The sequence below is a fragment of the Rousettus aegyptiacus genome, unplaced genomic scaffold, assembly GCF_014176215.1.
Source record: "Rousettus aegyptiacus isolate mRouAeg1 unplaced genomic scaffold, mRouAeg1.p scaffold_m13_p_1, whole genome shotgun sequence".
Taxonomy (NCBI): domain Eukaryota; kingdom Metazoa; phylum Chordata; class Mammalia; order Chiroptera; family Pteropodidae; genus Rousettus; species Rousettus aegyptiacus.
The window spans coordinates 150,896,141-150,909,505 of NW_023416284.1; positions in this window are offsets into that span (position 1 = coordinate 150,896,141).

Consider the following 13,365-nt stretch of genomic DNA (forward strand, 5'->3'; position numbering starts at 1 on the left):
CGTAATGAATATTTAACCTTAATCCAAATTCTTAGGTCATATACTCACCTCTCTAATCTGTCTTTTAGAGATTCAAGAGCTATACATTTTGCCGTCTGTGTTTATATCTAGATGGCAAAAAAATAAAACTTAAATATACTCCCATATCAAGCTATCTGGATTATCTGCTATTGACCGTATTTATAGTCCCCTTAAGTTGCTTTAATGAGAAGAAGAAAAGATCTGTTTGTCTCAGAGAAGGAAAGCTTGAGCAAAATGAAAAATCAGAATGTAGGCAGGTGCTAGCAGCATAGTTATACTTGTATGTATCTAATATTTCCATTCTGATGAAAATTGATTTTAACTGCTTTGTCTTTTATGGATTTGATTCTATGAACCCTTTATTTTGATAAATGTATATTTTGCAGCGTTATTTCTTGGTAACAGTTGTAAGTGCCTTGAATTTCTTATTTTTACGAACTTTGATGTAGAAATTGATGGTTAATGGTAATAATAGTAACCAACTGTTTTCTCCAAAGAGGAACCTGTATTTTAACTAGATTTCGAATAATTAGAAAATGGGACATAAAAATGTGGAAGTTACTTAACTGGAGATGTTTAACAAAGCATTTGTCTAATGAGTGGTTCTTAACTGGAGTGATTATGCCCCCTGGTGAACATTTAACAACACTTTGTTTTCTAACCAGGGAAGAAGAGGAATAGTAGCGGTATCTAGTTGAGATGAGGCCAGGAAAACTGCTAAACATGACAGCCTTCAAAGGAGTTATTAGGCCTCAAATGTCACTAGTGCAGACACTGAGAATTCTTGGTCTAGTATAATTTATTTGGGGAGAGCTGATGATGGATGTTACCTAAAATATGCTATAGGATAACTGCAATAAAACATTTGTTTATGTTTGAATGTATAAATTATAGTTTAGAGATGAAATAAACATGCATATTTTAATTACATGTAATGATATATTAACTTTTTCCCCACTCTTGAGTTCTATTATTTTCACATTTATCTTCGACATTTTGAGACACCTACCAGTATTTCAAAGCTGGTCAGCTTATTGTCTAAGTTTATTTGAAAGAAATGTTTTTTAAGAGATAGTACAGTTTTACACATGTATAATGTTATAAGAAATCCCATGCTTCAGAATACCTGTGTATAAACATCAAGTTAGCAATTTTATCCTGTAGGTGATTGATTTCCATGTTATAACCACTTATTGTTCTTAAAAATGATCTTTAAAAAGCTTATTATATAACATGTCCTGTGCTCATTTTTTAGGTCATATCTTCAAAAATAATGGCTAAATGGTAAATTTCTTTGCCTCTTGTTTTTAAATAATTCATCTAATGACTTCTATTTTTTAGCCCTGTGAAACTAACATCGATTGAAATGGCTTCAGTGATTTCCCCAAATATTACCTTCAATTCAAATAAGTAATTAGAATGCTCCTCATAAAGATTTTGCATGGCCTGGAGACAGATGACTTTTCTGGAAGATAATTATAGAGAAAGAAATCTGCCTATGTTCAAGTGTACATGGGATATATATGTGGATGTAAAAATATCCTGATAAATCTGTGATTGACTTTGGAGTGTGAAGTGCAACACCAAATATATTCAGGAGATTAACAGAAAGGCACAAGAAATATCCAGGCAAATGATTTCATTAAATATTAATTTATGAGTTACTTACTTGGAAGATGAAGCTCATCTATACATAAATATGCAGAATATCAAGTTGCTTTGCAAAACCAAACCCTCTATCAGATATACTCTCATGTCCTCAGCTTATCAGGTGGCATATAAGACCAGCCAGAATGCTTTTAGAATATTAATTGACGATGCTCTTAACTAATTTTAAATAAATTTTTAAAAATCAGAGCTTCCCCACTGTCTGCTCTTGAGGGCCCAAGAAAAGTGAAGTTAACGAAATGAGCATGTGAACAATTCATGAAGGTAGAAGTAGGGTTATGATTGCTGTGTCGAAGGGTAATTTTGCCTAATTCCCCTTCATAGGATGTGTATCATATTCCCACTTGCGATATATGAGGGTGCCTATTTCTTTTGAGTCTCTTGTCAACTTTTAGATTTTTGCCAATTTGATGGGTGAGAAAAAAATTTTTTGTAGTTTTATTTTGCACTTTATGGTAGATAGTGTTTCCAAAGATGGCTGTAACAATAGTTGCCATTCCACGTAGTTTTTTGCAGTTACCTTGCCAGTTTCCTATAAGGAGGTAGATTCCATTTCTTTTCTTGAATCTGGGCTGGCCCTGTGACTGACTATGATTAATAATATGTGTCACAAGTTACAGTGTACAGCTTGCAAAGCTGCATTTTGAGATCTTGCTTCCTCTTTCTTGTTCACATAATGAGACCACATGGAGAAAGAGGGAAAGGGGAAATGAAAGATAGATGATTAGATAGATAGATAGATAGATAGATAGATAGATAGATAGATAGATAGATAATAGATAGATGATAGATGACAGGTAGGTAGGTAGATAGGTAGATAGGTAGGTAGGTAGATGAGAGAGAAAATGAGAGACAGACCTCAGTTCATCCCAGCCATGTAGAGCAAAACTGTCTGACTGAGCCTTGCCTGAATTTCTAATCAATAAAATCATGAGCAAATAAAATAGTTGTTATTTTAAGCCAGTAAGATTTGGGCTAATTTATTTTGCAGCAATAGAAAATCAAAACATTTCTTTTATTACAAGTATGATTGAAGATATGAACATTTATAAACCATTTCCTTTTTTTCTGTGAATGTACATATCTTTGCCCATTTTTCTTCTATTTTCTGGTATATATTTTCTTTTTCATGAGCTCGGCATAAATTAAGAGTTATTTGTTCTTTGTGATGTAAGTTCCAAACATTTTCATCTCAGTTTATTATTTAACTTTTGATCTTATTTATAGATTTAATTTTTACATGCAAACAGTTTTAAATTTTTGTGGCTAAATTTATCGGTTTTATTGGTTCTAGATTTTGATTCAGTTAGAATATATTTTCCCACTTACAGATTATAGAGTAATTCACTTGTGTTCTAGTATTTCTGTGTTTTCTTACTCTCTTCCTCCTCTCTTCCCCCATTACCTCCCTTTCTTATTCCCTTCCTCCTCTTCCCTTCCTTTTTTTCCCCTTCCCTTTCCCTTCCTTCTCTTCTATTCCCTTCTCTTCCCTTCTCTCTCCACCCCTTTGTTTTCCCTCCCTTCCCCCCTTCCCTCTTTGTTTCTGACATTTTTGATCTCTGATTCATCTGGAGTTTATTGCGAGGTATGGTTTTAAGATATGGACCCAATTATATATTTTTCCAAGTGACTAGCCAATTGTTCCATTTTTTAAAAGTCCATCTTTTGCCCAGTGAATTGAGATTGCCATCTTTATCATATGCTGAATTTTGATTTGTACTTAGATTAATTTTTGGACTAATCATGTTCCATTGGTCTGTTTATTCATGCACCAGTATGACATAAGTTTGATTATAGTATGCTTTAATATATCTGGTAAGGCTTCGCATCCCTATTGGTTTTTTTTTCAGAATCTCTCATCTATTTTTGTTTATTTACATAATGAACTTCAGAATAAACTTATTTACTCTAGAAAATAACTTTTCTTTGTTATTTTTACTTGTTTCAGTTTAAATTTATATGTCAACTTGGAGAGGATTGACATTTTTATGATGCTGAATTAATTTTCCAAGAACAAGGCACGTGATTCTATTTGTTAAAGTTTGCTCTTAAATTTTTAGTCCTTTAGGAGTGCGTTAAAATTTTATTCATGTAAGTGTTGCAGATTTCTAAATTTACTCAAGACTTTTATCTTGTTTTTTTCCTTTTGTATTGGTTTTTGTATGTTGATTTTATATTCTACATTATTGAATTCCAATATTGTTTATATTAGTTTTACCTTTATTTTTTTTTAAGGTTTTCCAGGTATCTATGATATCATCAACAGATAAAAATAATTTTACCTCTTTTTCTCTAATTATGTCTTTAACTGTTTTTTCCTTTTCCAATTGTGTTGGCTAATACCTCCAACATAATGAATGGCGGAGATAATGGGTATCTATGGCTTGAACTTGACTTCACTGGAAATGCCTCTAGTGTTTCCCCTCTTATCAGATGCTGATCTGGAATGTAAGTATGTATATATTTATATTTACATATATATGTATGTATATATTTATATTTACATATATAAGTATGTATACATATATGTATGCACATGTATGCATAGACACGATGTCATTAGGAAGTATATGCACAGCAGTCCCCCCGATATCTGCAGTTTTGCTTCCCTCATTTTCAGTTACCTGCAGTCAGCCACAGTCCAAAATTATTAAATGGAAAGTTCTAGAAATAAACAATTGATACGTTTTAAATTGCACTTTTCACGAGTGGCGTGAAATCTCGCGCAGGCCTACATGCGATGTGACTTATCCCTTCGTCAGTGTATCCACGCCGTATACACTCCCTCTTGTTAGTCGCTTAGTAGCCTTCTGCTGGTGTGATCAGGGCCAAAGGGAACCTTGGTTTCAGCCCTATCCTGATAGCTCATTCAGGCTCTGTGGCTAGGGTGTGTGTGTGAGGGTGTGGGTTGAAGTATTTCTCCTCTCTTGTAATTGGGAGCTGGGCCCAAGTCCTATGTGGCGAGCTAATTGCAAGTTCACTTGTCCCTTCCCTGGTATGACCAATACGCAGGGGTCCAAGATTTGAGGTTGACTGGAAATGATTGCATTTAGTCCCAGCGATAGCCAGTTTCCATGGAGTTTTGCATTTTTCAACTTCCCCTCTGAGAGACCAGTCCCTAGAGAATATTAGACAAATTAACAATTAACCTTCAATTTCCATTACAGAAAGAGCATTATGTTAATTTAATATTTATCTCAGATATACTATATGTTTACATAAAAATCCTTAAATATTTAAAATGGCTTCCATTGATGTCACTATATTAGGATTTGAATCTGGTCAAGTGAGATACTATTGTGAGTCACTTTTGATTATAGCACTTAAATTTAGATGTTTTTAGTATGCAAAAAGAGAAAAATACCAAATATTTTTAAAAGAAAGTAAGTTCCTTGGATATGAAATTTTGCTTCCCTTGAAGGAAAAATATAGTTTTATGCATTTTTTATATATTATTTAATCCTCATAACGATTTTATGTGGTAGGTACCATTAAAATTCCCAGAGAAGGAAATGGAGATGTTGGCAAAAGGAAAAAAAAGTGGGGGCAGCTGATAGTTTTGTTACTCTAGAAGTAACTTCAGCCATTACTAGTAAGTCAGTTCTCTAAGACTTTCTGGCATCTTAGGTGCAGCCAGGTCCAGACAATTCAGCCACTGCAAGACTTAATGTGTTCTTTATCTGTGGCCTAAGTGTAGCTCTCAAAACAGCACCAAATACAGAGGGTATAGCTAGCCTAGCAAATGTAGGTTGAGGCCATCTGCAGAATTTCACGAATGATTCTATAGCTTAATTAGTTACAGATGTATGTGTGTGTGTATGTATATGTATATATACACACATATATGTATATATATTATAATAGTGTGCTATCTTAATGTATAATTATTTTTTAAAGGAACTCCTTCCTCATCTAGAAAAACATTTGGGATTACTTAAGGCAATCTCAGCTTTATAGCTCAGCTGTAAACCTCATGGAGAATCTTGACATAGAGGTATAGACAAAACAAAAACAAAAACCATTTAAAGAAGTCAGTAGGCTTAGGTTTCATGATCAAACTGGCAGAAATAGCTAGCTTTTTAGGCTGTTCTGTCCTAGTACCATACTTTGACCCAATGATATTTTACCTCTTCGTCGTGGTGGGCTAGCCTGGCACTGGGTCGGCCCACTACCTGGGTCCACAGATTCTGGGTTTGCAAGGGCTGGCCTGGTGCTAGGGTCTACTCAGGGCAGGCCTAGTGCCTGGGTCCACAGAGGCAGGCCTGGCATGCAGCCTGTGGTGTTGGGCCTGAAGATAGTGTCTGTGGGAGTAGGCCTGAACCTTGGATTTGCAAGAGCCAGCCTGGTTCTTGGGTGAGTCTGGAGCTTGAGTTCACAGAGGCAGTTCTAGGGGCTGGGTCTGTGGAGGCCAGCACAATGTCAAGAACTGCTGGGCCAAGCCTGGATCCTGAGTTGGGCCTGGAATTTGGGACCTCAGTTCTGGAGCCTGGATCCATGGGTTTTATCCTGGAGGCTAGGTCCACAGGAGCTAACCCAGTACTATAGGAGTCAGTCTGGAGCCTTGGGTCATGGGGTTTGGCCTGGCACTGGAACTGGCCTGAAACCTGGTCCATAGGGGATGGCCTGGTACCAGGGTTCCCTGGGGTGGACCTGGTGCTGGGTTCACCACTAAGTGGTTGTTCAATTCACTCTCCTTCCCCCATGGGGAAGGTGTCTCTCCCTGTGCCATGCTGCCTGGGCTTGGGGGAGGGGTGTTGAGGGGAATGTGAAACTGTCCTTCCTGCTCTCTTCGTTGTGTCTTTTCTCATTCTGTGCTCCATCCAGGTGCTGTAATCTCTAATCTGGAATCCTTGTCTCTTTGAAGGTAATTTGGTGAGTGAATAGTTTTTCAAATTGATGTTTCTGTGAGGAGACAAGTGCTGGAAATTCCTATCTTATTATCTTGCAGATGTCATTCCAAACTATTTTAAAACCAGACAAAGTGAGGACCATTTTTTAATGCACAAATCTTGTTGTTATCTGTGTCTTATTAAAATTCCCATTTCTCAAAGAGTTGTAGCATCAGCAAATTTCAATGAAGTGGTTAATAAGCATATTTGACTAAGATGTAGGTAGATTCACTTCCTAATGATCTTTATCAGACTGAAAATAACAGATTTGGAATATGCTAGTTTTGTGCACTGAATATTAATATTTTCTTTATTTTTTCCAGTGATATTATAACAACATGGCATGTCACAAGTCAGTCAACTGAAACAAGGTTCTGAGGTCACATGAGCACAATGCATATGTTTCATTTCACACACATGATTACATATGCTAAATGAAATAAGAAGGACCTAATTCTTCTGTAAGAGTATGGGAGTGATTAGTCATACACACTCTTACCTCTTAGGAGAAACAACTTTCTTTGGTATCTCTTGAGAATACTCAGGCATTGGGCCTCTGAAATAAAGAATTCATTGTATTTCTGAGTTACTAGTGGATGTAGCTCCTTACATCTCCTTGCAACAGATCTTATTTCTCCCTTTACATTGACTGCTAGGATGCTCAGAACCAAATGGTTGTTATAATTCTGTTGAATATTATTATCAACTCTACCATCATATTTTTTTTGGTCTTATTTTTTATTAACCCCAGTTTTTTCATTCACTTATTTTATCTTTTGAAAAGTTTAACAGCTATAGTTAGGTTGTCCTGAAAAAAATATGGATCTCACTTCTGTCTACATTAAATTGAAGATTATTGAGCACGGAGTGAGAGTTGTTACCTAGGGTCCCGCAGCTTAAGAAGAAATTCTTGTCAACAAGAATAACCTATCTTGCTGGCTCTTGTCCTTGAACTTCTCTCCACTGGGCTCTGATACCTGGTATCGGACACATGCCTTCTCCCTCACTTTCTCCTTTCCCATGCACCTGAGCACAGACTTCTCTAGACAGATGTTCTCCACTCACTCCCTCTCCCATTCAAATCAATTCATGCAAATAGATATCACGGACTTGCAAATGTACTACTTCATTAAAATTCCTGAAATCCCTTTAACTCAGCCCAGATCTACAATACAGGTTTATCCAACCTGGGAAGCCAGGAAATGTACCACAGAGCACAGGGGAATGACCGGTCTTGCTCTATTTCATCCACCTCTGGTTTGCTTCTCTGCAGCCCCAGGGCTGTGTTTCCATTCCAGATAATGCAAACACTTTTACTGCTCTCTTTTATGGCATTTTCGTTTCTGCCAACATGCACCTATGCTGGTCCTGCCCTCTTACATAGTCTTCTCATCCATGATTTTCTTACCTCTGATACACATACTATGTGTGGGACGTAGAAAATAGCTCAATTAATTTCCTGACGCTTGGATGAATACGTGCTTCTTGAGAAAAACTGCATGCCAATGTTCCATGGGAAAAGTACAAGGGTCCTATGCCCTTTAGAGATCAAAGAAAAGAGCATTAATTAAGGAACTTCATCTCTTTTTCATTTGAGTCCTTCCGAGTTATATAATCACGATATGGTTTTATAATTTTTCCCATTCATGAATTATCCTCATTAGCTATTTGATTCAAGTTAGTTCAATTAAATATTAAACTACTGTAAGAAAAAGTTATAAGATATAAAATAAATAAGACATTGCTCCTAACTCCTAAGAAATCTTAGAGTAACACATTTGTTCTCATCTCTGTCTGCACAGAAGAATCATTTCGGGAGGATGTCAAAACACGGATGTCAGCACTCTATTCCCAGGAACTCTGAATTAAATAATTTGGTGTGGGACCCAGGACATTTTTTTAAAAGATAATACTAATATGCAGCCAGAGCTGAAGACCACTAAGGTAGGTATATGGGTTATGCACAAAGTAGCTGTACTGCAAAGCAGAATATAATTTAGCTGTTATAAGACAGAAATCATCACTAAGATAAGGTGTCCACTGCCCACAGCTTCCTCAGAACTGCCTGCCCCTCCCCCACTGCATCCTGGGTCAGTCGCCCCACCTCTCTTCCTTCCTAACTCCCTACACTTACTGCAGACATAGCATTTGTGAGTAACCTTTTTTTCTCCTTCATTTGTCAATAACCAGTGTTTCTACTACTAGGCTAGTTTCCCTCAGGTCAGAGAGAAGAACTGCAGTTAGATTAACGTGATTTCACATCTGAGCAGCTCATGATATAGGCAAGTTACTTAGCCTCTGTGCATCCCAATTACCTATCTGTAAGATGTCAAATGTAATAATTTCTAACTCATAGGACTAGCATGAGGGTGTAATAAATGATGCCTATAGGGCACTTAGTTCAGTGCCTGGAACATAGTGAATGAACCCTGAATCTCAGCTATGGTTATTCCTAGTCTCTGTTGCCCCAGAATTTGCCGTACTGATTTGTACTTGTTAAGTACTTAATAAAAATACCACTATACTTGATTTCACAGGCCAGATTTATTGAACTTTGCTAGGTGTTCTTTAACAAAAGGCAAGAGGCTGCTATTCCAAACGGGTGACTATGCAACTTAGAAAAAGGCCACTGTGCTGTTTTTGTTGTTGTCGTTGTTGTTATTTTTTGTTTTTGTTTTTTGTTTTTTGTTTTTTCTGGGGCCAGTTTGTTCTCCGCACTTCCCTGCCTCAGGAGGCTGACCTCTCTTAACTGCTGATAGGAGACCCCAGGAGGAGAGTAGAAAGGCAAAAGAAGAGATGGGACATTTATTCCTGCTCCCTACCTGTTTGGGGCTGCATTTCTGGAAGGGGCCGCATCTGTCCACATGTGCACTTTTTGTTGGGAGAGAAGCTCATCCACCACATGGGTCCAGCTTTCATTGGATCCTGCTAACACCATTTCCTTCCCTTGCTCTCTGGATCCAGGAATGGTGATGGCTTCGTACTTTTGCTAGTCTCCAAGTGTAACATTCCTTATTGGTTTCCTTAGCCCTGTACACACAGGAGAGGGGTGGAGAGGTAGTCTCTTCATTAAAATCTTTTGAACTATCTGTTTCCTCTTAGGTGCCTGATTGATACCCACTCCTTCTTCAAAGGCATTTTGCTGCCCTCTGCTGGAAATGTGTGGTAAGCAATATTCATTTATTAGGTCTCTGATATAAAAGGTACCACTTAGATGGGTTAAAGCAAACAGCTGAAAGCACAGCAAAGTCAGAGGCACAACATGTATAATAATATAACTAACTGGCTGTCTTGTATCTCATAAAGGAACAACTTAGCTGTTTAGAGGGTCACCTGTGGATGCTTCCTTGTTCTCTATTTCTCTCTTGATTCCTCTCATTCCATAGCCTTTTTTGGGTCACCTCATGGAGTAGTCTGCCCTCCACTCTTCCCCACCAAGTAAATAATGAGAACTTTGAGGAATATACTGATATTAACATTATTCATTGTCTATCTGAATTTAAAATTTAACTGGGCATCCTGTATTTTTATTTGCTTAATTTGGCAACTCTTCCCTGGGCCATTAGCTGGCATTGGCAACACAGACCTTGCTCTAGGATCAAAAACATGAGAGGAATGTGGTTGTATCCAGAGTCACATTTCTATAGGGTGGCTCTGATTTAGCCTAGAAAACATTTTTTTTTTTTCTCATGCTTGTCTTTCACTTAGAGAAATTTCTCTGTTGGCATCGATGTGCTTGTTCCAAGTGCTGCTCTGCCCTTTCTAGGATGTGAACAAATATTACCATCTATAGTTGCAATGCTTATTTGTTTGTTTTTATAGAATCTAGATAGTGAACAATACAGAAAGGGGAACTTTTCATTATGATTTGCATACTTTTCAGTCTCAACTTTAATATCTGAATATTATTTATTGATAATAATTACTTCATTTTGATTATGGCATGTTGTTTATACTTTGGTATAGATTTTCACATATCATTCATCTCAAAGGCCTTATTAAAACACTATAAGTTATTCAATTTTCTATCAATTCAAAAACTTACAAAAACACCCAAAAAGTAACTATGCAAGATCTTTGTCTATGGTGTGCCTGTCTCCTTTTTTTTTTTTTATTTGCATCTACTCAATAATTCATCAACAAATATTTCTAATACATATAATAAAACACGAATAGGACATTTGCTAAATACAGTAGACAAACAGTGTAACACCCTGTCACTGGCTTTCTGAACTTCATACTTTGGCAAAGGAGCATCAAACGGTTGGTAGTTTGTATTAGTTATTGATATATAACCAATTAACTCAAGTCTTGGTGGCTTGAAACAACAGCATTTATCTCTCGTGGTTTCTGTAGGTTGAGATCTGGGTGCAGCTTATCTGGGTCCTTTGCTCCAGAGTTTCTCACAGGCTTCCTCAGGGTTGGCCAGGGCTCTGGGTCTCATCTGCAGGCTCAAATGGGGAAGGAGATGCTCTAGGCTCACCCAGGTGGCTATTGGCCAGGATGCAGTTGCTTGAGGGTTGATGGGCTGAGGACCTTAGTTCCTTATGCATTGTCGGCTGGAGGCTGCTTTCAGTATTTTCCAATATAGGCTTCTCTACATAGAAGCTCAGATCATAGCAGCTAGTATCTATTAGAGCAAAGAAGCAAGTGGGCCAGAGAGTGCTAGCAAGACAGAAATCACAGTCTTTTGTAACTTAATCGTGAAAATGACCTTCTGAGAGTTTTGCTATATTTTATTTGTTAAAAGAAGTCTCTCGGTCCATCTCTTAGGAGAAATTAATGTTAGAGCAAAAACTGAAGTCGCTTTTAACATATGCCAATTTCTGGCTTTTATTTTCCAAAAAGTCTGACGCCATTGAAGGACTTACCTGGAGGGACAGAGGAGAATAGAGGGGAATGCTTTTAAAGTTAAGAAGAGGAAACCAAGGAGATTTCCTCAGGAGTATAGAAGCTGAAAGTCGAGGAGCCTATTGAGGGATCAGAGTTGATTTTAAATGAATTTAGAGACAAAAGGAACATGCCTGATCTCAGAAGCTAAGCAGGGTAGGGCCTGGTTAGTACTTAGATGGGAGACCACCTAGGAAGACTGGGTGCTGAAGGCATAAAAAAATAAAATAAAATAAAAAATAAAGACAATAGAAGAATATTTCTTACATACTCATGAAAATTTGTGAACTGAGAGTCATGGCCACTTATGATATTTGTTAATGTTTTTTCACTTTAAGAGTAGATAGGTGATTGAATGGCGACTAACACAAATATTTTAAACTAACTGCATAGTTATTTTTTGGATTTAAATCTTGGTGTGTCTAATTTATATTGGTTGTTTGTAGAATTCTGTAAAGCCTATTAAATCATGTTAGGTAGGATTAGTTCCAGAACAATTATTGATGTTTCCACCAGACTTAATATTCCTTTTCATAATTATTTTCCAATACATAAAATGCTATAAAAAGACCAGAACAAATGAGTTTTTGCTCTTTAACTTGCTATTTCTAGCTATCAGAATATGGTGTTTATTGGACTTGGGAGATAAAAATATTACGAACGTTTTCAAGTTTGAGATAAAAATCTTAGTAAAATAAATAAAAATAACAATATTTCTCATACCAGATTCTTAATTCTATTGCTCCTTGCATTTGAAAACATTTGAATATTTAGCATGCCTCTTGCTTCCTCTCCCTTGGACTCCATAACTATTGCTCCATTCCCACTGCAGCCATCTTGGTTGGAACCGGTGGTCCCTCTCTGCTGGACTCCTGCCAGAGCCTCCTGGCAGCTCTCCCCACTGCCACTCCTGCCCCTCAAACCCCTATACAGCAGGAGAGAAGTCTTAAAGCAAGCAAGCAAGCAAGCAAACAAACATCAAATCACAGCATTCCCTTCTCAACACCCACCCAAGCTGCTCATTTGACTTCGAATAGAGCACAAGTTCCTCAGATCCCTCCAGCCAGCCTCCTCGGTGTCAGCTCCACTTTTCTCTCAACTTCCTCTACCTTTTGTTCTGTCTCATACTTACTCAACTATAGACCTAATTCAGATGAGTCAAGCCCACTAAAAAATAAGCAAATGAATTTTTAAAAAAGCAAATCTGCCTGAGGCAGTAAAAATGTGTATGCTCATTATTTTCAATATATAAATTTCCTATTAGCTTTTGCCTGGATCTATTCAGATTCTGTCTCATATATGAGCTTCTAGTTCATTCTGTCAAATGACCGAATATAATTGAGGACTGTGAGGGAAGCAGATTAATGCAGGATTTTCTGCCATTACCCTCCAAGGTGAATGGAGATGACCTGTTTGGCTGTTCAACAATCTTCTGCTGAGAGTTAAAAGACTCATAATTTATCTGTTTGATGGAGTTTAGCAGTAATATATGTGGGCCAGATATTTTGTGGTATTTAAAGACTGGTCAGAGGATTGTGAACCTGAGGCAAACTTATTTATTATTAAATTTTTCTCTCCCTTAGCTCACCAGTCCTCATGAGCAGAGACATCTTCTACTTTTTAAAAGAACGTATCTGTCAACAACTTTGGAGGTTCCTCCTTGGTCACGTCCTTAAAAAGGACAATATACCATCTCATTTGACAGTTCTGAATGTGATGGAGAAAATGGAATTATTAATCACTCTCAATGCTCTTCAGAAAGTAAAATTTCTATTTCAGCAAAGCAAATCATTTCTTTTTTTTTTTTTTTGGTTAAATAATAAAAGTGGACTCTAAATTCTCCTCACCTTTGGGTCATGCCTGTGAGCCTAAGTCTGTGAAGATTCCATAGAGTCAG